This window comes from Ochotona princeps, chromosome 9 (assembly GCF_030435755.1).
Source record: "Ochotona princeps isolate mOchPri1 chromosome 9, mOchPri1.hap1, whole genome shotgun sequence".
Lineage (NCBI taxonomy): Eukaryota > Metazoa > Chordata > Mammalia > Lagomorpha > Ochotonidae > Ochotona > Ochotona princeps.
In genome coordinates, this window is record NC_080840.1 from 12,084,338 (window position 1) to 12,108,892 (window position 24,555).

At 43.2% G+C, this 24,555-nt stretch overlaps 1 pseudogene; it reads left to right on the plus strand.

Moving 5' to 3' along the window:
- The first annotated feature begins 15,538 nt into the window (after window positions 1–15,538).
- Window positions 15,539–15,988, plus strand: LOC101532436 (ergosterol biosynthetic protein 28 homolog; annotated as a pseudogene).
- Window positions 15,989–24,555: the final 8,567 nt, after the last annotated feature.

The following is a 24,555-nucleotide window of genomic DNA, read 5'->3' on the forward strand; positions in this document are numbered from 1 at the left end:
AGGAACCCATCCCCTACCACACATGTGGGCCCCATGACCGGAGCCAATCTACCCAAGCCCTGTCAGATCCCCTGTCCCTGAGTTTCACGTACCTGTGCCCCGGTTGGCCCAGGCTGGCTTGGCTTGCCTCACCTGAGCTTCTGCAGTCTTATTGTACCGCCTGGCCTAATTTAGTCTGCCGCTTGTTCCAGCTCCTGTTGGTGGGTGCTGCAGCCTGTCCCAGCCCAGCCTAATTACTGTCCCGATCCTAATGTGAACTGGCTGGTGTTGCGGCCTGATCTGGCTCCTTCTGCCCCCTGCCCTGGTTCTCACATCTGCCATTGGGTGTTATATTCTGGCCCAGACTTGTCTGTCCCCAGACCTGACCTGCATGTATGCCGGCGGGTACTGTAACCTGGCATGGTCTGGGCTGCTCCTCTCCTTGCTTCTTGCACTCTCCTGCAGGGTCTCTGTCCCAGTGAAGGAGTTTGTCAAGTTCCTCCATTGTGTCTCCTCCCAGTGGCAGTTCTCATGCACACTAGTGGGTCGTTGACCCAGGTTGACTTTGTCCACCTCCTGTCCTGGTGGGAACGGTGGCCTTGCTCAACTGTCCACATCCATTCTGTTTTTTCTTGTTGGTTGTTGTAGCTTAGTGATACCTGGTCCACACCCAGACACAGCTTTCACATGGTTCAGCAGGAGTCAGGACCTAGTTTGGCCTGTTCTATGCCCAAATTGGCTCTCACGAGTAAGAGTGGGGGTTGGAGTTGAGCCCAATCTGTCGTTCCGCTGTCCCAGTGCACACCCGTGCCAGTGCAATCTATAGCTATGTACAGCCATGCCTGCTGCACTTAATCCTACTCTTGTTCTCACCAGTGGGAACCCCAACCTATCTGGGGTGCCCCTGAGCTCCCCAGCAAGGTTTGACCCCATCCTCAGTTCTAGTAGGAGCCAGCAGAGATTGCAGTTCCACGGGGATGAGCCCACATTGCCCCACAGTTTCTGCTAGCAGACCAAATTTTCTCACTTTTGTTCTCCCCTCCAAACCACTTTGGGGTAGGTTCCCTACATATGTACACATGTCGTGGACTTATTAATGGAAGCCCCTCTGCTGTAATTACTAACCCGGGCATAAAAACTAAATGGCATCTCCCACTGCCACCTGTGCCGTAACATCATCCCATTGTAAACCGTGATACTTTAATCGTGAGGGTGCACCCCTGGGTGGCCCAAGGGGCTTTGCCTGCACCTTTGGCCTTGGGCCCACCAGGTTGCAGGCACCCCTCTGGACCAAAAAACCTGACCTCCAGGATGGGGTGGTCCTGAAGGCCTGCCGAACCTCCCTCCCCTGAGGAAGCCAGTCTGCTTGGCTGTTCATACCTGTGGCAAGCACCTTTATATTTTTTGTACCATTTAGTTTATTTACTTAAAAGGCAGAGTTATGGAGAGGGAAGAGAAAGAGAGAGAGAGAGGGAGCTGAGTCAGAATTAGAGAAGCTGGAACCCAAAGTCCGCGTCACAGCTGATGGTTTACCTGACCTTACAGAACACCGGCTGTGGTTCTCCAGTCTTGCTGTTTAGAAACAGAACTACCCTTCTTGTGGAGAAATGAATATGCTTGGGCACTTCTGCAGTAAAGACTCAAGTCTTTGTCTTCCTGTGAATAGGTTAGGTGGGTATTAGGATTATTTGAGAAAATGAAAGAACTATAACCGTATTTGGAAGGCACATTGAAATAGGAATATTTTATATAGTTTCACCTCACATACTCCGAGCTCAAGAGTGAGCTGAATTTTGAAAGTTATTTTAGGAATAAAGCTTCATCTTTTGCTTTTTTCTAATTGCAATCTCATCTGCCCTCTCCTCCAAATATTTTTATTGGAAAAATGTATTCTGAGATATTTCTGACACCAAAGTGGGTAGGTGTGGAAATCTGAGCCACATCCTTTTTTCAAAAACATTTTCATAGGGATTGATTCAAAAACTCAAGTTCTCGTCTTAAGAATGCAGTGACCCTTGCTCCATTCCTGAAATTTCCCAAGGGACTTCCGCTATAGCCCCTCTACCGGAGAGCACAGTGCTTGTGCACAGCTAACATTCAGTCTCCCTAGGAAAAAATCACAGCGGGAATTAAGGGGACTTCAATTAAGTTTGCATTAGTGAAAGCTATTTAACTTGAGGTTATATTAAATCAGGCCACCACTGCTAAATGAGAGTGATGGAATGTTCCTTGGTACCTTTTTAATGCGAGAAGTAGGCATAAAAGGAGTGGGAGATGGGCAGGTCTCCGAGAGACCAGTGGTCCTTCCTTCAGCTTATGATCAATGAACTCCTGATGTGTTCATGCTGGAGCCAAGGCTACAGCAGGCTTGACATGATTTGGAAAATATTTTCTCTGGGCCATAATGATTGGTTATTCAAGAGAAGAACAATGTCTCTTTATTATGATTATTTCCAATCCCTAGCACTTGGTACTAAGTGGTTATTGAATGCAGGAAAGAAAGAACGAAAATTGATTATGCAATCAGGAGGCCTGGGATTCAATCCAAACTCCCCCATAATGACCTAGTCACTCTTGTGCCCTTGTTCAGATAAAGTACCTTAAATTTCTCACCTTCTGTAATTATTCGGTGCCGAAGGCCAGCTCCAGCTGAGTTCTGAGCTTGAGAAGGGTGTGTGGAGATGAAAGAGAGAAAGAGAAAAGATGGACCACTACAATTTCATGATCACAATGGACAATGCAAGAAAGCTGTCCCCTTTACTTATACAGAAACAGTCACAAACTCTCACAGACTTTTTACATCATGGTCAAGTGGGTGTTTCCAAAGATAATTCTGCCATTTGATTCACCTTAAAGCAGGGTATTATCCATTCTGACCCTGTAGTCAGGAAGTTCTCAATAGATGGTACATATCAATCAGTAACATTCCTATTACCCTCCTCATTTTACAACTTTATCTTATTAGTTACAGGAGAAAATGCATCACAGAAGGAAAAACTTCTAGAGCATAAACAAAATACCTTAAACATAGATTCCCACTACAATCATGGGTTTAACAACCCTAGATTAGTCTAAAAGCATGCTTTACAATATTAGTACAAACCTTCTTTTTTTTTTTTTTTTAAAGATTTATTTTTATTACAAAGTCAGATATATAGAGAGGAGGAGAGACAGAGAGGAAGATCTTTCGTCCGATGATTCACTCCCCAAGTGAGCTGCAATGGGCCGGTGCGCGCCAATCCGATGCCAGGAACCAGGAACCTCTTCCGGGTCTCCCACGCGGGTGCAGGGTCCCAATGCATTGGGCCGTCCTCGACTGCTTTTCCCAGGCCACAAGCAGGGAGCTGGATGGGAAGTGGAGCTGCCGGGATTAGAACTGGCGCCCATATGGGATCCCGGGGTGTTCAGGGCGAGGACTTTAGCCACTAGGCCACGCCGCCGGGCCCCTAGTACAAACATTCTTGAGCTCTTCCAGCCATATGGTCAATGGGGGCGGCTGAGATAGTATTTGTCAAAGGCTTGTTTACCAAAACTTTATCAGCGACATCAACTCCCAAGCTCACATTGGTTGTAAAAACCAACTTGCAGGGGATAAACAACAATGCCTCAATAGATTACAGAATTCTTAGCAGGGTGGTTGGGTGTCCAAGCAAAGGGGGGTGGAACTGTCTTGAGAGCCAGGCCTTGCCAAGTGTAGCAGGAAGTTCCTTGTGGGTTTGCCAGCGTGGGAGTGGTTCTCTTCACACCTCTGCGTCATCCACACCCACTGCATGGACCCCAGCTCTAAGGATCACTATCTCTTGTCTGTTTCCTCAAAGCAGCTTGCAAGAAGAGTTGTATCTGTGTTTTATTCAGCTCAATGGTTTATTGTTTGGCAAGAAGCCTGGAATGTTCTACCTTACTTTTAAGAACATGAGCTCTGGAGTCACAGTCTGCTCACCCCCTGTCCTAGCTGTGTGGTCTCAGACAAATGGCTTCACCTCTCTGTGAATGACACTATCCAGAATCATCATCAACCTGCAGAGCTGTGCGGGAACTAAGTGACAAATGATATTTACAATTTCCCAAACAGTGATGTGCGATCAGCAAAAACTTAAACAAGCCTTCCACTGCGCCTGTTCTGTTACCTATAGCAGAGGGGCTATCATGTAATAACAGCAGTAACCTCAAGGGTTCTTGTGAGGATCAAGTGAGAAAATGGCTGAAAGTCAAAAATATCTTTTTGAAGTCCAAAAAGCATTTTGCAATTCTCCGTTCCATTATTTCTAATATTAACCATGACAATTTGCTCATAACTGTGTAAATGAGGGAGGTGGACGGACTACTCTTGCTTCCCTGGGTACTCAAAGTCTTGTTTAATGATGCTGCCAAAGCCTCTGGGATTATTGGGCCGTTTCCAGCATTTACACTAAAATGCAGCCACAGGTCTTCAAGCAAAGCCCTTCATTTTCATCAAATCTGCCCTGGCTTTACTTGACCAGGCATAGCTTCCCTGGGTTTCTGACATGTTAGACAATCACAGCCAACTCTGTAAGTGTATCCTGGATACTCTGTGCATAGATCTGAAGTGCTACTGAGCACCCAGATGAAGCCCTGTCAAACATAGACTAGGAGTTGAAACGCACTGGGTGAACCTGTCGTATTCACTATGAAGATATCTTGGTACTCTGGTTAAACTTGAGTGATTAGGATTTAGTTTCTGTATTGACAAAAGTGACTGATTAGATTATTATCCCCAGGGTCTCTGGAGAATAAATGCCCTGAGAATAGTGAGTTCTCTGTTCTGTTTCTATTCCTGTGGATACAAGAAGACTGGTGTCTCGTGCTCTGTGGTAACCACAGGTGCTGAGATTAACTCTAGCCTGACAAGGTCCTTCTGCCCAGTTAAAAAAAAAAAAAAACATTAAAAAAAAAATGCATTCCTGTCCAGGGACTTGGGAAAGCAGGAAGTCAGCAGTCCAGCCCTGAATCATCAACTTCCCGGCTTGACATTGCAATTGTAAAATTTACATGCTTATCTTATTTTATATCTGGTTACACTGCTGTTTGCTTGAACCATAACTAGAGTCCTGTCACAGTTCCTCCTTAATCCATACTGTGCTCATTTATACATGTTGGTTTCCTGTTTTAGTATATGTGCTGCAACAGTGAGCACATGTTGCTTGAGCACAGAGTTGATCCTCTCACTGCACCAATGGCATCCTATATGGGCACCAGTTCTGGTCCTGGCTGCTGCACTTCCAATCCATCTCCCTGCTAATGTGTCTGGGGAAGAGTGGAGAATGACTGCCTGTAATTATGTGGGAAATTTGGAAGAAACTCCAAGTTACTGGCTTCAGACTGGCTCAGCTCTGACAGCGTGGCTATTTGAGGATTGAACCAGTATATATAAGATTTCTTTGCCTCTCCATCTCTCTGTAATTCTACCTTTCAAATAAAAACAAATAGTTTTTTTTTAAATTTGTATTTTAAATGATGCTTACATAGTTAATAAGAGTGGGAAGGATCAAGGGTTAGCAAAATGTGGGTGTGATCATTATTTCTAGGTTTTCTATTTCTTTTTCATGTATATAGAGAAGAGGGGGAAGACTAGGGGAGAAGCAACACCTAGCTTCCTATCTGCCCCAGCACCTTGGGATGCGGAACAGCCACCCAATATTGATCCAAGGTCCTGATGTGGCATACTCGCCAAGGGTTCTGCCCAGGTGGTTTTGATAATTCTGAAATGTTGTCAATCTCAGCAATGCAAGAATGAGGGAACTCTTTCAATATCCATTGGCTGACATAGTCCACCTTAGAGTTTCCATTAGCCTAGTTATTTGCCGTCATCATTGGGCTGGGTATATGTCTAATTTGTTCTGTTCTCCTTCCTCTGCTATGGTGTCATATGTCTTCTGCAGGTCCCCATGGACTCCCATATCCTTCGTGTGGATCTGGGTCAGCTGTCCACTACTTTTTTTCTACTGAGGAGGATCAGTTCTCACAGGCCTCTCACAGTTCTCAACAGTCCGGGCCAGGAGACCCAGGCCCCTCTGGACATCCCACCCCCAGGGCTCATGGACCTGGTACCCACTGGGCAGGCAGGCCAAAGACCCCACCCAGGCAGCCTAGGACCCTCTGGACCCTCCAATCCCAGGGCTAATGGACCCAACACCCACCACACCCACCACACCGGCACAAAGGATATCTAGATTTTAAGCTAGGTGGTACCACATGAGGTACCTGGATCCACAGTGACTTTGAAGAAGATTCTTATTAAGCAGAGATCTTGCCATAGATGCACACGGCCCGAAGGTGTCTCTCCTTTTGCTACCACACCAAGTAATAGCACAAGTGAGGGCATACCAGGCAAATCGTTGTGACATGATTACGGAAGGGCTGGCAAATAGAACAACTGGTAGACTCAAAAGGGCAAAAGATGTAACCCACCAAGTGCTTTATACGCATTAATGCAGTTTCAACTCTACATTTCAGAACAGGCCTCTTATTATCTCCATTTTATGGATGACAAGATCTAAGCTTTGGGATGTGACCAAAGATGACACAGCTTGTGATCTGACTTTTCAACTGAAATAAGCTTTTTAAAGATTCATTTATTCAGAGAAAAAAGAGTGACAGAGGGTCATGCGTACAGACACACACATATACAAATGGAAAAGAGGGAGAGTGGGAAGAGAGAGAAGAGGGAGATGGAGTGGGAGAGAGAGATGGACAGGGAGAGACTTTTCATCCATTGGTTACTCCCCAATGGTTGCAACCCCCCTGGTTCAGGCTGAAAGCAGAAGCCAGGAACTCCATCTGAGGTTCCTGCGGGTTTGCAGGCACTCACGTGCTCGAATCATCATCTGCTATTTCTCAGGCACGTGAGCCTGGCTTTGGAATGGAAGCAGAGCAACAAGGCTCCGGACGGAACTCTAGTATGTGATTCAGTTCTCTCAAGCAGTGGCCTAAACTGTCATACCACAGCATCAAGCCCTCTTTATTTGGGAATAATTTGATATTCATGGGTCATTTGCAAGTGTGGCACACCACATCCTGATACAACCCTCATGCAGCTTATGTTATTGTTTACAACTTGCGTTATTATAGATAATTTGTTTAACTAAAAAGCAAACATTCATACTTCATCATTTATCAAACTCCAGTTTTTATCTCTATCTCATCATTTTTTTCAATTAATGATTCCTACATTAGTTTTCTAGGACATCCATATGAAAATATCGCAGACAGTGTAGCTTCAGAAGTTGAAAGTCATTCTCCGACAGGTCTGGAGTTCAAAAGTCTGCAATCAAAATGCTCAGAGGTTAACAGGCCTATTCTTGCTGGCCATCTTGGTGCTTGTGTCTTGTAAATGCAGAACTCCAAGTTCTGTGTGTGTCTTCCCATGTGACTATATGTCTGTACACATTTTTTCTCTGCTTAGAAGGATATCAGTAACAGAAATGTACTATGAAAACATTTGTGGAAAATTTCTATGTTAAGCAAAAAGGGATTTTGTTTTTTTGATTCAAAATAAATATTTTACTTTCATTCTTCCTGTGTTTTTCAGAGGTACCCTTGCACTGATGTTACAGTCTACTTTGTCACAGTGTCAACTTGTCTTGACTCTAACTATAGAGACCTGGGTCCCCAAGGAGATTATATTCACTACTTTGTGGATTTATATTTTTAGAGGGGATCTGAGGCAGTCCAGTAAATTTTTTTTTTCAATTTCAGTAGCCAGGTAGGCACATCAAATCACATTTAGTATTGTCTCCTCATTTTCTATTGTTCTACCAGAGTCCCTTGGTCCATTCTGTTCTTCATGACTTTCATAGTACTAATGGAGTGTCAGATGTTTTGTAGATGCTGGATTTGTTTAATAATTACCTCATGCCAGAGCTCAGGTTGTAATTGCTGAGCTATACCTATGACACATATCTATAGAATTGAAGCAACTGGTGCTCCACTTGGCATCTTGCTTGTATGGCACTGGGCACATAGTCACAAGCTCCATAAATGCTTGCTGGATTGAATCATGCAATAGCTGCTACTTCCCTGTCCCCACCCTAACTCTCATTCCCCAAACATGGACCTATACCCTCTCCTGTCTCATACATGTGACAAACCTATTCACATTGGTCATGCTCACTTCCATCTTTTGAGATCCAACAGTATAGCAAGCACTACTGCAAACACAGACTTGGACGTGTCCTCCGCCTGTTACACTATAGACAAGAGCATGGCAAGAAGGCAGAGGTCGCCTGGAGGAGCTGAGATTGTCATGGCTTAGATATAAAGGAAGAAAGGTAAACTATAGCTTGCTTTTCTTTAACACAAGGTAGATTATATGACTGCAAATACTTCATTAAATATTAATAATAACTCAACAAAGATAATCCTTCTTCTTAAGTACACCTCAGCCTTTGATTGAATTTAGGAAGGAAGAGTGTATATGAATTAACAGATTAAAATTCTGGGATTCTAAACTAGTCATGTATTTATTTATCTTTCTATTTATATATTTGCTCATATTTTATATGTATTCACCTTGGGAGTGGAGAGGTTGATGTACTGTAGGTTAGCTCGAGAAAATACATCATTAGGAATCAGGATTTCTTCAAAATCTCAGGTCTTGTAAGTTGCTAGCTACCCTTAAAGTGAAGGCTCAGTTTCACCAGATGTAATCAGAGTGATATATCCCTTTTATAATTCTGTTCCTGCCTGCTTAGAGTTTACTCCCACTTCCTTGGAAGTGGCTCCTTGAGCTCTCTTCAGGGTACCACTTGCCCTGTAGTGTTCTGAATGTACCAGCTAAAGGTCATGTGGTGGGATATGAATCCTCAGTGCAACAGTTTTGAGAGGTAGGCCCTGTAAGTGGAGGTTAGGTCATGGCGGCTCTGCCCTCATGTAGGGATTAATGTTGTTAGATGGGGGTAGACTCATGGGTTCAAGAGTGAATGCAGTAGAAGAGTATGTTAAGCTTTCCCTTGCTATCTGTCCCCATGTGGTGCATTATGCATAGTAAGAAGGCCCTTGTCAGATGCAGCCCTTTGATGTCAGATTTCCCAGTCTCCAGAACCAATAGCTGAGTGCACTTCTATTATTTATGGATCACCTAGCCTGTGGTATTCTGTTACAGCATCACAAAACCAAATGAGACACATACCAGAAGATAGAACTTTCATTGCAACTGTTGTGGGTCCTTCAAGCCAAGAAGGCAGACACCTGTTCCTGAACAGTCGTATTGATCAACCTGTGTTGGAAACTTGTCTCTCAGGGCAGAAGTGACTGAAATTCTTCCTCTACCCAGCCCTCCTGGGAGGCTTCGGTTCATTTTCTTGTGTATCAGTCTCTTCATTCCTTGCTTGTATTTTCTGAGTTCCCTCTAGTCCTCCCACACTGGGTTTTTTATGTATTTGCTTGTTTGTTTACTGTAATCTTCTTATGGATGCCAGAAATGGTCTCTGCTGACTCTGCCTCTTAATTCCTTTAGCGACCTCTTGGTCCTGCCCTGTTCCATTCCATGAGGTAATTTCTTCTTCTCATCTCAATGGATTTATTTATCCATCATTGACAGCTTACACACGTTTTCCTATTACAGCCTATTGTTGATGCTCCAATCTCATTTAGACATTGAAGAGTCAGTTTTCAGCATGGTAATGGGCTAAATCGTGTCCAGCACCCTTATATCCATATACTGTGATCTTTACCCCAGTATCTCCCAATGTGATTCTATTTGGAAACAGAGTCTTCTCGGAAGTAATTAAAGTTAAATGAATTCATGTGAAGAGATGCAATGACATAGACACCGCACTGTATGTGAAGGAGCAGGATGGAGTCAGCCATCAGTGAGCCAAGGAGAGGGGTCTTAGGAAGACAAAGAAAAGCAAAACAAGCAAAACAAAAAACTGGCTGACTCCTTGACCACAGACTCCAAGTCCTTGGAATTATGAGAGAATTAAGATTAGTTGTTTAACACACTCAGACCATGGTGCTTTGTTACAACAGCTGCATTAGCCTTAGAGGATGGCCAAGGATGTAACCTTGGGAAGAGAGTGTTGGTCTCACATGAACACAGGACTATCGATGAGTTACCTTCCCATGTTATACCTAATATTTTGTGACGATGGGATTGATATGAGTTGGGGCCAAAAAAAAAAAATGCAGCAGAATAAAGGTGCTTTGAGACTTCATGGAGTTCAAAAGTCAGGAACGGGAAGGCACAGTGTCTCCTGAGTTGCCATTCCTTCAAGGCACTCCTCCTCTGGGAATAACAGAACTGAGCTTGTTTGCTAATGGATCTTTCTATATGAAGCGAGATATCAGGAATGGGAAGGAGTTCCCTTTATGGCAAGCTTATAGTTAAGGACAAAAAAAAAAAAAAAGACAGACAAGAACAGAGAAGAAATTCCATTTGTGTGCCCTGGACCATGCTTCAGCTTTCTAATCCTTAAGATAGCAATAATAATGCAATGCATATATACTTCTTAAAATACTGTTAGGAGCTGACCATGGGAGAAAAATGCATCTCCAACTTAAAAAGCTTTCCAGCACTGCAGGTATTCCCTGAAGGCAGGCACTCTGGTGGTATTACTTAACTTCTGATCCCTTCATCGTAATTCACTGCTGGATTTGCGGCAGCATTCTGCTTATGTCGGTTGACTGATGAAATAAGCAATAGCTGCCATTATTAAGGAAGAGAGTAAACAGACAGCTGGCTTCTTAGATCTGGGATTATTGTCTGCATCTTTCATGTTAGCCCCATGCTAGGGTATGGGAAGACAATGCGTGGATAATGGACAAGAACATATACCAAAAATGATGGTAAAGAAAGAAATATATAGTTTTCTAGATCTAGATTTCCAGTTTGAATATTCGCTTCTAGAATACAAATTAATTATAATTAATCTTTTGTGTTTGATAGAAAGTATTTGTAGGGTTGGAGTTTCCATCCTTCATACCTTTAATACATACACACAACATCCCATCTCCTACCTCATAGCCAAAATGGTCTTTGAGAGATATCTCGTGCATGACCAATTCCTGCACTGAAGTTCATTTATTGTCTTCCTATTTCCAATGGGACCAGATCTGAAGTCACTAGGCTCAAGGACCAGACTCTTAAGATGAGGATCTTGTCTCCTATTCCTGTCTTCCCTCTCCAGGACAGAGAACTGAGAGCTAAGCCTCCACATGTTTGCAGGTACCTTGCTCATGCTGGAAGCTTTCCCTTACAAATGTGAACCCTGCAAGTGTCTGCTCCCCCTGCCACACTCAGCTCTGGTGTTGTCCCCTAAGGCCAGGAAAGGAGTTACTCCGAGAATGTTACTCTGTTCTACCAAAGTCGTATTGTATCAAGGAGCACAGTCCCTTATATTCATCTTTGAAATCCACAAGTTCCAGAAAATCTAACAGAAGACAGAATGATTGTCTTATATGATCTATAAGTGAAAACTTATTTTGGGTCAGAACGTATGGTCAATAGTTTACACTCTTATTTCATTTGGTTACTTGATATGAAGAAAACAAGGTTAAGAGAGACCTAACAGTTGCCTACAGCCTTCCAGTGATTAAATGACAAATATGGACTTGAAGCTGGGACTCAAACTAATTCAGTTGTATCAGAAATTCACATGCATCTATTACTCTCAGAAAAATAAGTTTTGTAGTGTTTTCTGATCGTAGAGCAAACTGTATTTTATATACCCTCTTTTTAAGTGAGCAGGTGCAGGGAAGAAAGGTCAAAACTTCCATTCAAAAACACCAATAACTTGGGCCTTGGTGAGGTAGCCTAACAGCTAAAGTCCTCGCCTTAAATGTGCAGGGATCCCATATGGGCGCTTGCTTGCGCCCTGCTGGCCCTGCTCCCCATCCAGCTCCCTGTTCGTGGCTTGGGAAACAGTTGAGGATGGCCCAAAGCCTCGGGACCCTGCATCTGCGTGGAAGACCCAGAAGAGGCTATGGGCTCCTGGCTTTATTTGGTGCAGCTCCAGCCATTGTGGCCGCTTGGGGAGTGAATCAGCAGACACAAGAACTTCCTCTCTGTCTGTCTCACCTCCTCTCTATATATCTGCCTTTCAGATAAAAATAAATAAATCTAAAAAAAAAGAAAAGAATTAAAAAGGCACCAATAACTCAAGCCAAAGGCAGCGCAGAGGGAAGGGTTACTAATGAACTCTCCTAATGTGAAGGAAGCATCTCCACATTTGTTTCCCACAGATAGGAAAGGAGGAAGTTCAACATTCCCAGGAGCAGGGTCCTGGGCAATAAAGTCTGGACTGTGAACGAGAAGGGCTGTGTTTTGTCTCTGAAGTTTATTGTCCTCGCTCGCTCTCTCTCTTTTTTAAACACACACATACTTTTTGTCTTTACTGAAAGATTTATTTATTTATTTGAAAATCAAGGGTACTACGTTAAAGCAACACACAGAGAGAAAGAAAGAGATCTTACACTCACTGGTTTACTCTCCTGATGGCTACAACAGCACTGCAGCCTGGGTTAGGCCTGGATGGAGCAAGAAGCCAAGAGCTTTTTCTTGGGTAGCAAGGGCCCACACACTTGGGCCATTTTCCACTGCTTTTCCCATGCCACTAGCAGGGAGCTGTATCAGAAAAGTAGAGCAGCTGGGACACAAACAGGTGCCCGTGTGGGATACCAGCATGGCAAGGAGTGGTTTTACCCACTGTAGTATAATACCAGCCCCTTGTTACCTGATTTTCCATGTTGCCAGACCCACATTTTTTAAGTCAGTTAGAACTTTGCTATAAACACACTGTCCACACATATACACATTTTTAGCAGCCACTTCAGCTGTCCCAAACCCACTCCCGTACCTTCCTCATCATCTAGGCTACCGTCCTTTCGAAAAGTCTCCTTATCTCTGATCATGACTAATTGTGGGTATCCCTGTACGTCTGGACCACTGGCATTCTCCTCCAGAAAGAAGGCTTCCTAACCTCAGCCTGTGAGATCCCATCCTGCATTTACCCCATTCCATTACTCATACTATAGACTTATGTACAGTATCTCTATTTACATATTCTTTCCTTCACACAGTAGAATTGACCTGAGGCTAACGGTGTTTAAAGCCCAGGAATCCTCGACATGCCTGAATGTTAGGAACTGTTATATGATGTGCAAGTGTTCTAACTCAAAGAGAACACACAGCTCAATCAGGAAGAATTTGTATGTACATCTTTCTAGCAAATTGCACAAAGATCTCTCAGAAAAAACATGCGTATTCCCAAAGTTTCGAAATTTTGCTGTAGTTTATATTCTCATTCCAAATGTTTGCTCACTTTTGTATCAAATTCTGTAATTGCATTTGCTGCATGCTTTACAAGCAGCCTTAATGAAGTTGTACAGGGTTCCCATTGACCTGAATCCACCACACTGAAGCTGACACCCTCTTCTCTCCTCCACTGGACGTGTGCACCTTGGTGCGGGTCTCGCACCCTTCTGTATTTTCAGAACCTAGACACAGACATATGCAAGCATTCAAATAGAATTTTTACTCTTTTGTACATAACAAGTGAAACAAATGGATTAAACTCTTATTTTTAAGGGGCTAAGATATCAGCTCCTTAAATTACAGAGATTTCTGCCATAAAAATGGTACTTTTGCAGAATTTGAAGGAGCAAAGAACTAGGTATTACTTCCTGGACTGTGTGGGTCCAGTGAAAGAAAGGACCAGTGTGTTCAGTTTACTGGAAGAACTGTCTCAGCCCCTGTCTTCCAGGAAAACGACCCTCCTGTCATTTCTACAACCCGTGTCATTTTACAGCAGCAGATTGGCTGTGTCCCTAACTAATCAGCAGCTGTCACCTGGAGACCTGAAAAGGAGCCATGCAGTCGACCTCCCTCTTGGCTCAGCCAATGAAGTACTCCATGGCCACTTAACCACCTGCCTATGGAAATCCATGCAGCAACCCTCTTTCTCCTTTATTGATTCTGAATCTGGCCCTGAAAGCTATGAAAACTAAATTCTTTAGTCTTTACATCCATTTAGGCCTTTCTGATGAAGTTCAGGAACTGCCACTCCAACGCGTACATCACCAGCGTATCGATCAGTGTGAGCTGAGGGCTCTTGATAAACAGCACACACAGAGAGGCTTTTTCTAAGTGCACCATACAGGTCTGCAGTCAAGCCACCAAAAGAAATGCAGTTCCTCCCAGGAGTCCCATCAGCAGGAAGTCAACAACTGATAAAGCATCACAGGAGGCAAGACACCCTGACAAACTTTGTAACATACTATCATCTAGTCTTCCAAGGACCCATGTATCTTTTCTTCAATCAATGAATATTCCTGAACTTGCCTACATCTCTTCTCCCTTCTTTTCCCCAAAGACAATATACAAAGCTAGATTTTTTTTTTTTTTGGTTATTCACCTTTCTTTTCTATGATGTCCTGTGCATATAATACATTGGTACAACTTTGCTTTTGCTAATCTACCTGCTTGTGAAAACTTTGTAAATCCTTGTGTAAGATCGTTTTTCCTACATTGTGTCTGATTTTATTAATTAATAAAAATAATCTTTAATTAATGGTATCCAGGTATCAGTGATACAGATGAATGGCGGGCTGCATTAGGAAGAGGGTCTGGGGGCAAGGCAAGGGTGTCTCCTGGATACCACAGTGGGGCAGTCACACATCCTGTAAACTTATTTCACTGCCACACTTTCTGGCAGTTTTTGTGGCAAATCCTACCTGCAACTGAAGCATTCTGCATTCCGTTCTGCTGCACGAGGAGGCACTGAGTGGCTCAAGACTTACTTGGTTCTGTTTTCATCTGTTTTGCTCCCATCTTACTTGCATCTGAAGACACCTGGGTAACTACAAGAATTCATATTGGAGAGCTGTGGTCCTAGCACGGTTCGAAAGCATCTCACCCCCAATTCACGTGCTGGAGCACAGTCTTTATATACTGGTGTAATTGGAGGTAGTTAGATTAGATAGCATCATGAGGCTGGGACCCCGTGAATGTGTTGGTGGCTTCGTAAGAAGAGGATCAGAAAGCTGCATTTCAGTCTTTATTTCACTCGTGGTTCCTCTCCAGTGCTGCAACACAGGCAGAAGGCACTCACTGGGTGCTGGTTTATCAATATTATGCTTCCATGCTCCAGAACAAAGAAATAACTTGTTTAATGAATTACCAGTCTCAAATATTGTGCTATGGAAACAACAACAAAAGCCAGGCAGGCTAGGGTACTCCTCCGTATCAACACAGGTTGGTCTGGGCCAGGCCCAGTCCCTTCCTCCAGGACGGGCTTTCTTTCTTACATTTCTGTGACAAAACTTTTTCTTCTATGTAACAGGGAGTGGCTGGGTGAATTTCACACATTTCATGGTGTGCAGGGTTACACAGGAAAAAGTATTTGAAATTCAGTGCCTGAAACATAAACAATACCCAGGAAAAGTTAACTAAGAGTTGATGTTCAATTAAAAGTAATATTGTGCCATAACTTTAAACTTGCATGAAAACTGCAAAGATAATATAGAAAGTTTCACACTGGGGGGAAGCTGGTTTGGGCTTGCTGCTCCGCGCAGGGCCTGGCCGCCCGATGTGAGGGCAGCCATGAGTCTACTCCTGAACCTATTGCGAAGCTGGCTGGTCACGGTGTCCATTACAGCCACGGGAACACGCTGCAGAGCTTCCGGAACCACACGTTGCTAGACGAGAAGTTCTACACTGGCAAGGGGAACCTCGTGAACGGCCTGCAAGCCGGGACCTTGCGGAGCTGGACGCTGCTGTCCTCGGTGATCCGCTGATGGCCTCTGTGCTGCTGACTTCCACAGCAAGACGCTCTCTGGACCTTCCTCCTCGCCCTGGGGCACTTCCTGTCTGAATTGTTCGTGTGTGGAACCGCAGCTCCCACAACTGGCATCCTGGCCTCCTTGTTGGTGGCAAGCTTCTCCATGCTAGGGAATGCTGGTGGGCCTCCAGTACCTGGTCGCAGAGCCGGTCGCCAGACAGAAACTGAAGCCATCAGTGCCCGCTCCAGGATGTCATGACCTTCCAATCTAGCTGTCTCTTCATCTCTGCTCTTTTCATTTATTCTTTCGGCTCCATTATCTGGTCCTTTTTTCTGCTGTTTTATACTCGTAAAAACATTTTCAGATACGACATGCGTATGGAAAAGCAGGTAACATATACACGCAACTGAAAAAAGACTCTGAAGTGAATACTCCAACTCCATCAAAACCAAGAAAAGACCCGCACTCCTGAAGCCCACCGCGTGTCGTTCTCTCTGCACCCCGACCCTCGAGTTGCAGCCCCAGCCAGGTTCCCTCCGCCAGCTTTTCATTTTCATTCCTTGGAACTTGTGAACTGTGAAACGTAAAGCTGCCCAGAGCAGGCGAGACCAAGGGCTACCCCGAAGTGACAGCCATGCAGGTCGGCCTCTGCTGCTGGACCCACGGCCCTCAGCCACCCTAGACATTCAGCTCTTCTAAGAAGGGCTCCCCCGGGTGAGCAAGGCCCTGGCTCTTCCTATAGCAACAAGCACGTGAGATCTGCAGCAGTCGGGGCTGTTTGTAAATTCTGTTCAGTTGTATTTATGTAGCAACTTTTATAATAAGTAGAAAAATCCTCAAAAAAAGTTTCATATTGTATTCACTCAGTTTTCCCCTTTGTCAACATCGTGCACAACCATAATGCATTTGTCAAAATTAAACAATTAACATTGCTACAGCACTATAAATTCAACTACATGTTTTTGCCAAATTTTGTCAGTTGCCCCATTATACTGCTTTTTAATAAAATCTGGGATCTGTTATTATATTTATTTATCACTATTATCATTAGTAGTAGTATTACAAACTATGTGACCTTGAGAAGTCTTACGACCTATCCAGGCCCTAATTTTTTCTGTCTGAAGAAGATCTGTAGTCATACTAAAGTTTTAAATTTTCTGACTGTCTCATGTGGATCTACTTTTGCGTAAGACATGAAAACTTGTTGAACACTAGCAAGCCCAAATGCTAAAGTGGTAGACAAAATTGAAATGTGGTTAAAAGTAGCTATGTACCAGCACTTTGATCAACCACTGAGCTTCGTATTCTGTATTTCATTAATTCTGAGATGTCCTTCCCCCACGCCCCACCCGAACTAATATCTTTCTTGTAAGAGTTTATTGGGCAGCATGTTTTCTTTACCTTTCGAATTAATTAATTCATTGCCTATATTTGAGAGAGAGAGAGAGAGAGAGAGAGAGAGAGAATTCTTATCTCTACTGGCTCACTCCTAAACTTTCTCCAATGGATTGGGCTGGGTCATGTTGAAACTGTAGTCCAGGAACTCAGTCCAGGCCTTGCAAGAGGGTGACAGAAGCCCGAGCACTTGAGCAGTCACTACTGCGTCGCCATTCTATCTGTACCAGCGCGGTGTAAGGAAGGAGCCAGCAGCAGGGCTCAGTATCAGAACCCCAAAACATCAATGTTGAGAGGCAGGTGTGCTACCCTCTAGGCCACAGCCAGCCCTTTCATGGTTTTTTTTTTTTTTTTTTTTTTTTTTAGTAATAACAACTAATGATGTATCTTGCAGTCCAAGGTTGCATATTGGTCACATCCATGGTGCTCCAGATGTATGCTGCTATAGTCTGGCACACACGGGGAGCCCCCCGAGTGAGTCCTCTGTGAGTCATGCTCTGATCATTCACTAAACAAATGGGATTCAGTGCAGCAAGGCATCAAGTAGCAAAGTGCCATGTCACCGCCTGGTTATTTCCCCTGTCAGGGAGAAGCACTGTCCTCATCCCCTTCACTCCGCTGCTCATTCTGTTAGGAACACAGATCCCAGGTATCCTGAGAGGAGATTGCTAAAAGCAGAAGACTGATCTCACATCATCAAGAAAGTGTTATTCTCTGTATTCTCTGTTCAAATTCAAAGTCTATTGTGTTTTATGTTTTTGAAGGAAAAAAAATCCTAAAACGGACATTTCTGAGTGATATCTGTTCACAACTTTGGGAAGCTCTTACTCTGTCCATGTAAAACTCCCATCTGATTAGATTCACTGGCTGCGTTAGGTGCCGCCTCTTAGCTTTGTATCCCTGGGAGTTTTTTTTTTTTAAACACATATCTATACATATATATGTGCATGTATGTATTTTTAAAGATTTATTTTTATTGCAAAGTCATATATATATATATATATATATATATATATATATATAGAGAGAGAGAGAGAGAGAGAGAGAGAGAGAGAGAGAGGAAGAGAGAGAAAGGAAGAGAAACAGAGAGGAAGATCTTCTGTCCGATGATTCACTCCCCAAGTGACCACAGTGGCCAGAGCTGTGCTGATCCGAAGCCAGGAGCCCTCAGCCTCTTCTGGGTCTTGCACATGGGTATAGAGTCCCAAGGCTTTGGGTTATCCTCAACTGCTTTCCCAGGCTGCAAGCAGGGAGCTGGATGGGAAGTGGGGCTGCCAGGATTAGAACCGGTGCCCATTTGGGATCCCAGTACATTCTTTTTTTAAAAAAAAATTTTAATTATATTTTTGACAATCTTTACATAGTTAATTAGGGTAAAAAGGTACAAGGGCTATAGGAAAGTGGGTAAGACTATTAGTTCCATATTGTTTCCTTCTGAGGTGGGATCCCAGTACATTCAAGGCAAAGACTTTAGCTGCAAAGTCACCACACCGGGCTCATTTCCCTGGGAGTTTTAACCAATGGGTTGAAGACAGAAGCGCTCAGCGAGTGGTCTGGACCCCAGGGATGGTTTCTTCCAGAATTCGTTGTTCCCCAGGAGGAGATTCAGTGGCCATTGCCTGTCCCTAAACACACAGAGGGCCTTGGTGAGACAGTTTCCTTTTTCATATCTGTGAGAACTGGATGATCCCAGCTGTGCCTTTGGGTCCAGGGTTATTGGCAGCGTGAGTGAAGAATACCTTTGAAGAGAATAAAGTATGCCACAGATGAAGGTATTTCAGTAATTAGCAAAGCTTTAAGCATACTTAATAAGGCTGCACTACAACTTCAAAAAATAAACTGTTGCACAGACCAATTAGTCACACTGGGCCAACTACGCATTTAATACAACCCTTTCCTCTCTAATTTATCCGCTGTGCTGCCATTGAACAACCTTTCTCTTTAAAAAAAAGATTTATTTATTTAATTTTTAATGGAAAGTCAGATACACAGAGAGGAGGAGGAGAGAGAGGAAGATCTTCCATCCATTGATTACTCTCCAGGAGGCTACAATGGCTGGAGCTGCACCGATCCAAAGCCAGAAGGCAGGAGCCTCCTCTGAGTCTCCCACACAGATACAGGGTCCCAAGGCTTTGGGCTGTCCTTGACTGCTTTCCCAGGCCACAAGCAGGGAACTGGATGGGAAGCAGGGCAGCCAGGATTAGAACTGGTGTCCAATATGGGATCCTGGCACATGCAAGGCAAAGACCTTAGCCACTAGGCTACTGTGCAGGCCCCAAAACCTTCCTCTTTAAAGCAAAAACCTGTAACAAACTTTATTTTCTCTATTGGAGTCAGTGCTAACATAGGTAATGCCTGTGGTTTAAGGTTTGCACGATCTGCTTTGTATTGGCCATTGTGTTGGTTAGTTTAGCCCAAAGCACAGTGATACCTCTTGCTATAAATGCTACCAAATTGTTTAATCTCAGTTTCCTCACCTATAAAATGAGAATAAAACTACCCATATGGGCCCATACTATGACACAGTGGGTTAAATTGCTGCCTGTAATGCGAGCATCACATATTGATGCCATTTTAAGTCTCAGCGTCCACTTCTGATCCAACTCTTTGCTAATATGCTTGAGATTGCAGTGGGAGATGGCCTAAGCACTTGGGTTCCTATGTCCACATGGAAATCTGGATGAAGCTCCTGGGTCCTGGCTTTGGCCTGGTCCAGCCTCAGCCATTAAAGTTGTTTGGGGAGTCAATCGGTGGATGAAAAGATTTTTCCTTCTCTCCATCTCTGCCTCTCGTGGTATAACTCTACTTTTCGAAAAAATAAATAAACCTTTAAAGATATCATCCACTGACTTTCTGTGTGCAGTTGCTCAAGTTGCATCTTGCACAAAGGCTTCACACATAAGGGAATACCATTCATATTACAGATCTGAGACTTTTGTATATTTATTGTCAAATTTTTGAGTAGATGCCAAAGTAATGGCTTGTGTAAATGAAATGGTATTTATGACAGTTTAAAAGTCAAGTGCCAGAGAAAGTGAGACTTTTCTGATCCCTGTGTAGGCTTTAAATTGGCAGAGAGAAAACCCTGGTATATAGCTCTTGCTCTTAGGCTGTAGTGAGAGGCCACTGTGTGTATATAGAAAGTACCTAGAGCAGAGTTAGAGCAAACAGAAGAACTGCCTGAAAGGGACATTAATTACAATTAAGCTGCATTTTCTGCACCATTATTTCATAACTATAAAGAAAAATATTACTTTTGAACAGTCTTATCGAGGTTATTTAATATTGAACAAATTGTACATATTTAATTCTTAGAATTTGATGAATTAGCAGAAATTTGTCCCTGAAACCATCACCACATCAGTAAAATACCTTTCATGGCTACAAGTTTCCTGTGGCCCCTTGTTTTGTGTGTTCTGTGTGTTTTTGTGTGGTGCCAGTTTTTGAAAAGGAGATATTATTTGCAAACCTCAGAGAGGTTAAGTGACACCTTTCTTAACATTCAGCTACATAATGACTGATTGCCATCTGCACAGCATCCTGGAAGCATTGCCTGAAAGAGCAGCCATGTCTGTCCTTTATCTGATTTGTTCTCCCTCACAGTGACCTAGCCTCTGACAGTTCTTCTATCTGTGGATAGGTTAATTCAGCTTATTAGGGGCCTTCTCATTGCCTGAATTTCCATTTGCCCAGCTGGGTTCCCATCAACTGTTCTGGGAGCAAGGGTTGAAGAGTGAGATTGGCAGGAATGGAGGGGAAGAATTGAGACACTTCTTTCAATGCCTCACTCTTGTTTCCAGATGGGGAAAATGAACTTGGAAAGAGGGAAAAAATATCCCAGGACAAGATCTAAGTACAAGGGAACAGTATCTTTTCTCTGTCATCCCCTCTTGCCCACTGTATACCCGTCAGATACCCTCACTGTGTTCTTGGCCTTCACTTCTTCTTGAGCCATAACAAAATGGGAGGAGCTAAGGCAGAGGCAGTAGCTGCAGCCTTGAACTTGCTTAGCATCATGGCCAGCCACATGGTTCACATGTGCCTGTAACATGTGAGTGTAACACAAACACAGCCAGTTAACCAGCTAGTGAAGGACAAAGTCAGGAGGAGTAGCCAGGGGTGGTAGAGAGAGAATAAGAATCTGTGTAAGGGGCCTTGGTAACCAGGAAGCTGGAATTCCATGGGCGTCTGCATCAGAAAACATATCCATTTTTCTTAATATGGGAGTAATGTTTAAATTTCTAATCGGAGAGTAAATCAATGAATTAGGAAAGTATACAATCATAACACTTTGTGTATAATCTTTGAAATGGCTGGTTTTGTATCCCTATGGACACAAAACAGTGCCCAGCGATTGAGTCAAATGCTAGCCTAGATGTTTCTGTGAAGGTGCTTTTTAGAGATTATTAGCATTTACGCTCAGTAGAATTTTAAGCAAGCATTTATCCTCCGTACTTTGGCTGGGCTTCATTCCCTCAGTTGAAAGCCTTACGTCAGACTGAGATTTCCCAAGGGCAAAGAGATTGCGCTTGTTGACTGCACCTTATCAATTCTGTGTAAGTTCTCAACCTGTGTCAGGACTGAACATTCAGCTTTCATCTGAATCCTCGTCCTGCTTGCCTGCCCCATACAGATTTCAGATGTGCCAATGTATACACTTGGATAAGCCAATTCCTTCAAATGTCTCTTTCTTCTTCAGAGATCCATGGCTAACACATTCTGAAACAGGGATACCTTAACCATGTAAGGGCACTTAGAAAATATCCTACAGACTGGAACTTGCTTATTTTGGTACAAAACTTCCTTTAAATCCACGTATATCATGAGTTTAAAAATTTCATGGAGATGTGTATTATGAAAAGTCTATGCATGGATTTAGAACATTAGGCACTTTAAAAAAAAAAAAAAGGCCTTTTAATTCGTTTTCCAAGAATTTTTTGAAGTGCCTTTGAAGTTGTTTTTCCCAGCTCAGTTGTGCTAGTCACAACAGAAGAGCTACATGCATTGCTGCATTATGTTGGCACCGCGGTGGCAGCAAGTTAATCTCAAAGGCTTTTCATTATACAGACGTGTTTCTCCTTCACATTACTTTCCACACTATGGACACAAATGCAAATGACAGGAGAAGCGATGATGGGTCTCTGGCTGTATTTGTATCCTAGAGAAAACGTACCTTACTGTGAATGAAGAAGGTATTGCTATCTTAAAGGAGGTGGAGCACCCATGTCCAGACATTGGAGCCTTTCAATCGACAAGGGAAGTTGAGGCTTTACAAACACAATGTGAAACTTTAGTATTTTGATAACACATTATGATTTTTTAAAAATAAAGCAGGCTTAGGACAGCTAAAGTATTTCTGCTTATTGCAATAGGCACAGGGATCTCCAGAGGAAAACTTCTGTTTCAAAGTGACTGAACTCTTCAGCCTTCATTCCTGATGTTTTGAGCTCAGGTTTAGAATGATCAAAACCACAGTTCCTAGAGGAGGCAGAGAGGTATATCAGCCATAATGCACCATAAACAAAAAAATCCTGATGAAAAGATTGTGAAAACAATAACACAGACATCCACAAGTTTATAAATCAATAGTGAATAGACCGGTAAAGGGGGACTTTCAAAACTTCCCTTTTTGACTTGCCTGATTTGGAACCTCGTCTCATAGAGTTTTTGCTAGAAACACTTTACTGGAGTCAGTTACTACACCTAAATGATATTTTCAACATGTGCTAGTGACGTGATCATCAGAAAAGGGTTCCTGAGCTCCAAGACACGTTGCCAGTTTAATCTTCTAAGAGGAGGAAAGAGAGAGCGGTGTTATGTTCAGCCAGCAAGGATGAACTAAGCACATTCACATGTTTTGAGTGGCACTAGAATTAGTTCATTGATGCTCAGAAATTACTGGAAAATAGACCTTATCACTTCATTCCATCCATACAGAAAAAAAAGTAATTTGGGCGTTTTCAATAAAGGAAATTCACTGCATGGAATGGGTCACTGAAGAACGAAATATTCTAATAGGCCCCGGGCGGCGTGGCCTAGCGGCTAAAGTCCTCGCCTTGAAAGCCCCGGGATCCCATATGGGCGCCGGTTCTAATCCCGGCAGCTCCACTTCCCATCCAGCTCCCTGCTTGTGGCCTGGGAAAGCAGTTCGAGGATGGCCCAAGGCTTTGGGACCCTGCACCCGCGTGGGAGACCTGGAAGAGATTCCTGGTCCCGGCATCGGATCAGCGCGTACCGGCCCGTTGTGGCTCACTTGGGGAGTGAAACATCGGATGGAAGATCTTCCTCTCTGTCTCTCCTCCTCTCTGTATATCCGGCTTTCCAATAATAATAAAATCTTTAAAAAATATATAATAAAAAAAGAAATATAATAAACCACATGAGAATAAAGGGACGCAGAAATTAGTTATCTTGAAAAGTGACTAAGCTGTTGCTAGGCTTAGGTGGGAGAAATCAAAATGCTTTGTCTTCCTCCACAGGCATGAAAGCTCATTGAGTTTGGAGACCACACTTCTCATGCCATATCATTCATTGCTTAGAAGAGTATGTGTATATTCATCTCTTCAGGTTGGTATAACTTGACAGCTGGACTTGACAGCTGACACAGTAGACATTGATCATAGCACACTCCGAGAAGCTAGAAGTCCATGACCAAGGGGATACTATACAATTCCTACACAGTACTGATTACGGTGGACATGTGGGGGGTTTTATGTTGAGTAAAAGAGAATACACATTTGGGAGTAGAGGTATGTTTATGGATATAAATGGGTGAATGCATAAACTGAAAACATACAATAGGAAATCACTCTTTTGGGAACAGTAATTATTCTTTTTAAGGTCAAGGGAGAGAGGGTGTGAAGTATTACTATAATCCTAAAACTATGAAACACATGAAATTTGTTCCTTTTATACAGATAAATAAAAAGTTCTGACAAAGAAATTACTCTTTCCTGGGTCAAAAATGTCAAATATTGGCAAGTTTATGGGGTTTGCTTTAGTAAATGTGATTGGAAATGTGTGTACAGTGTCAACTGTATAGATTTCTGTGTGTATGTGTGTGTGTACTTTAGGTTGTGTGCTTGTTTGTCTTTGGTGGATAGTAGGATGTGATTGTATGTGCATAAGAGAAATCAATGAGTAATTGCCACAGGATTTAACACTGAAGGTTAAAGTGTCAGGACAAATGAATGTTAGTCCAGTGTTCTGGTAGAAGGGTGGAAAGGAGGATGCTGCCTAAGAGAACTCTATGCAGACATTAAAAGTAGACCTAAAAAATCTCATCATGATGATATTATAAGGGAAGAGAGAACTGTGAAACATGAGGCGAGGGTCTTTACAGCAGAAAAAACAGCAGAGAACGGAGGGCTTGTGAGCTTCCCCCAAAGGAAAGGAAGACTGGGGACCATTCCAATTAATCAGGTAGTCATGAGAGCAGAAGTA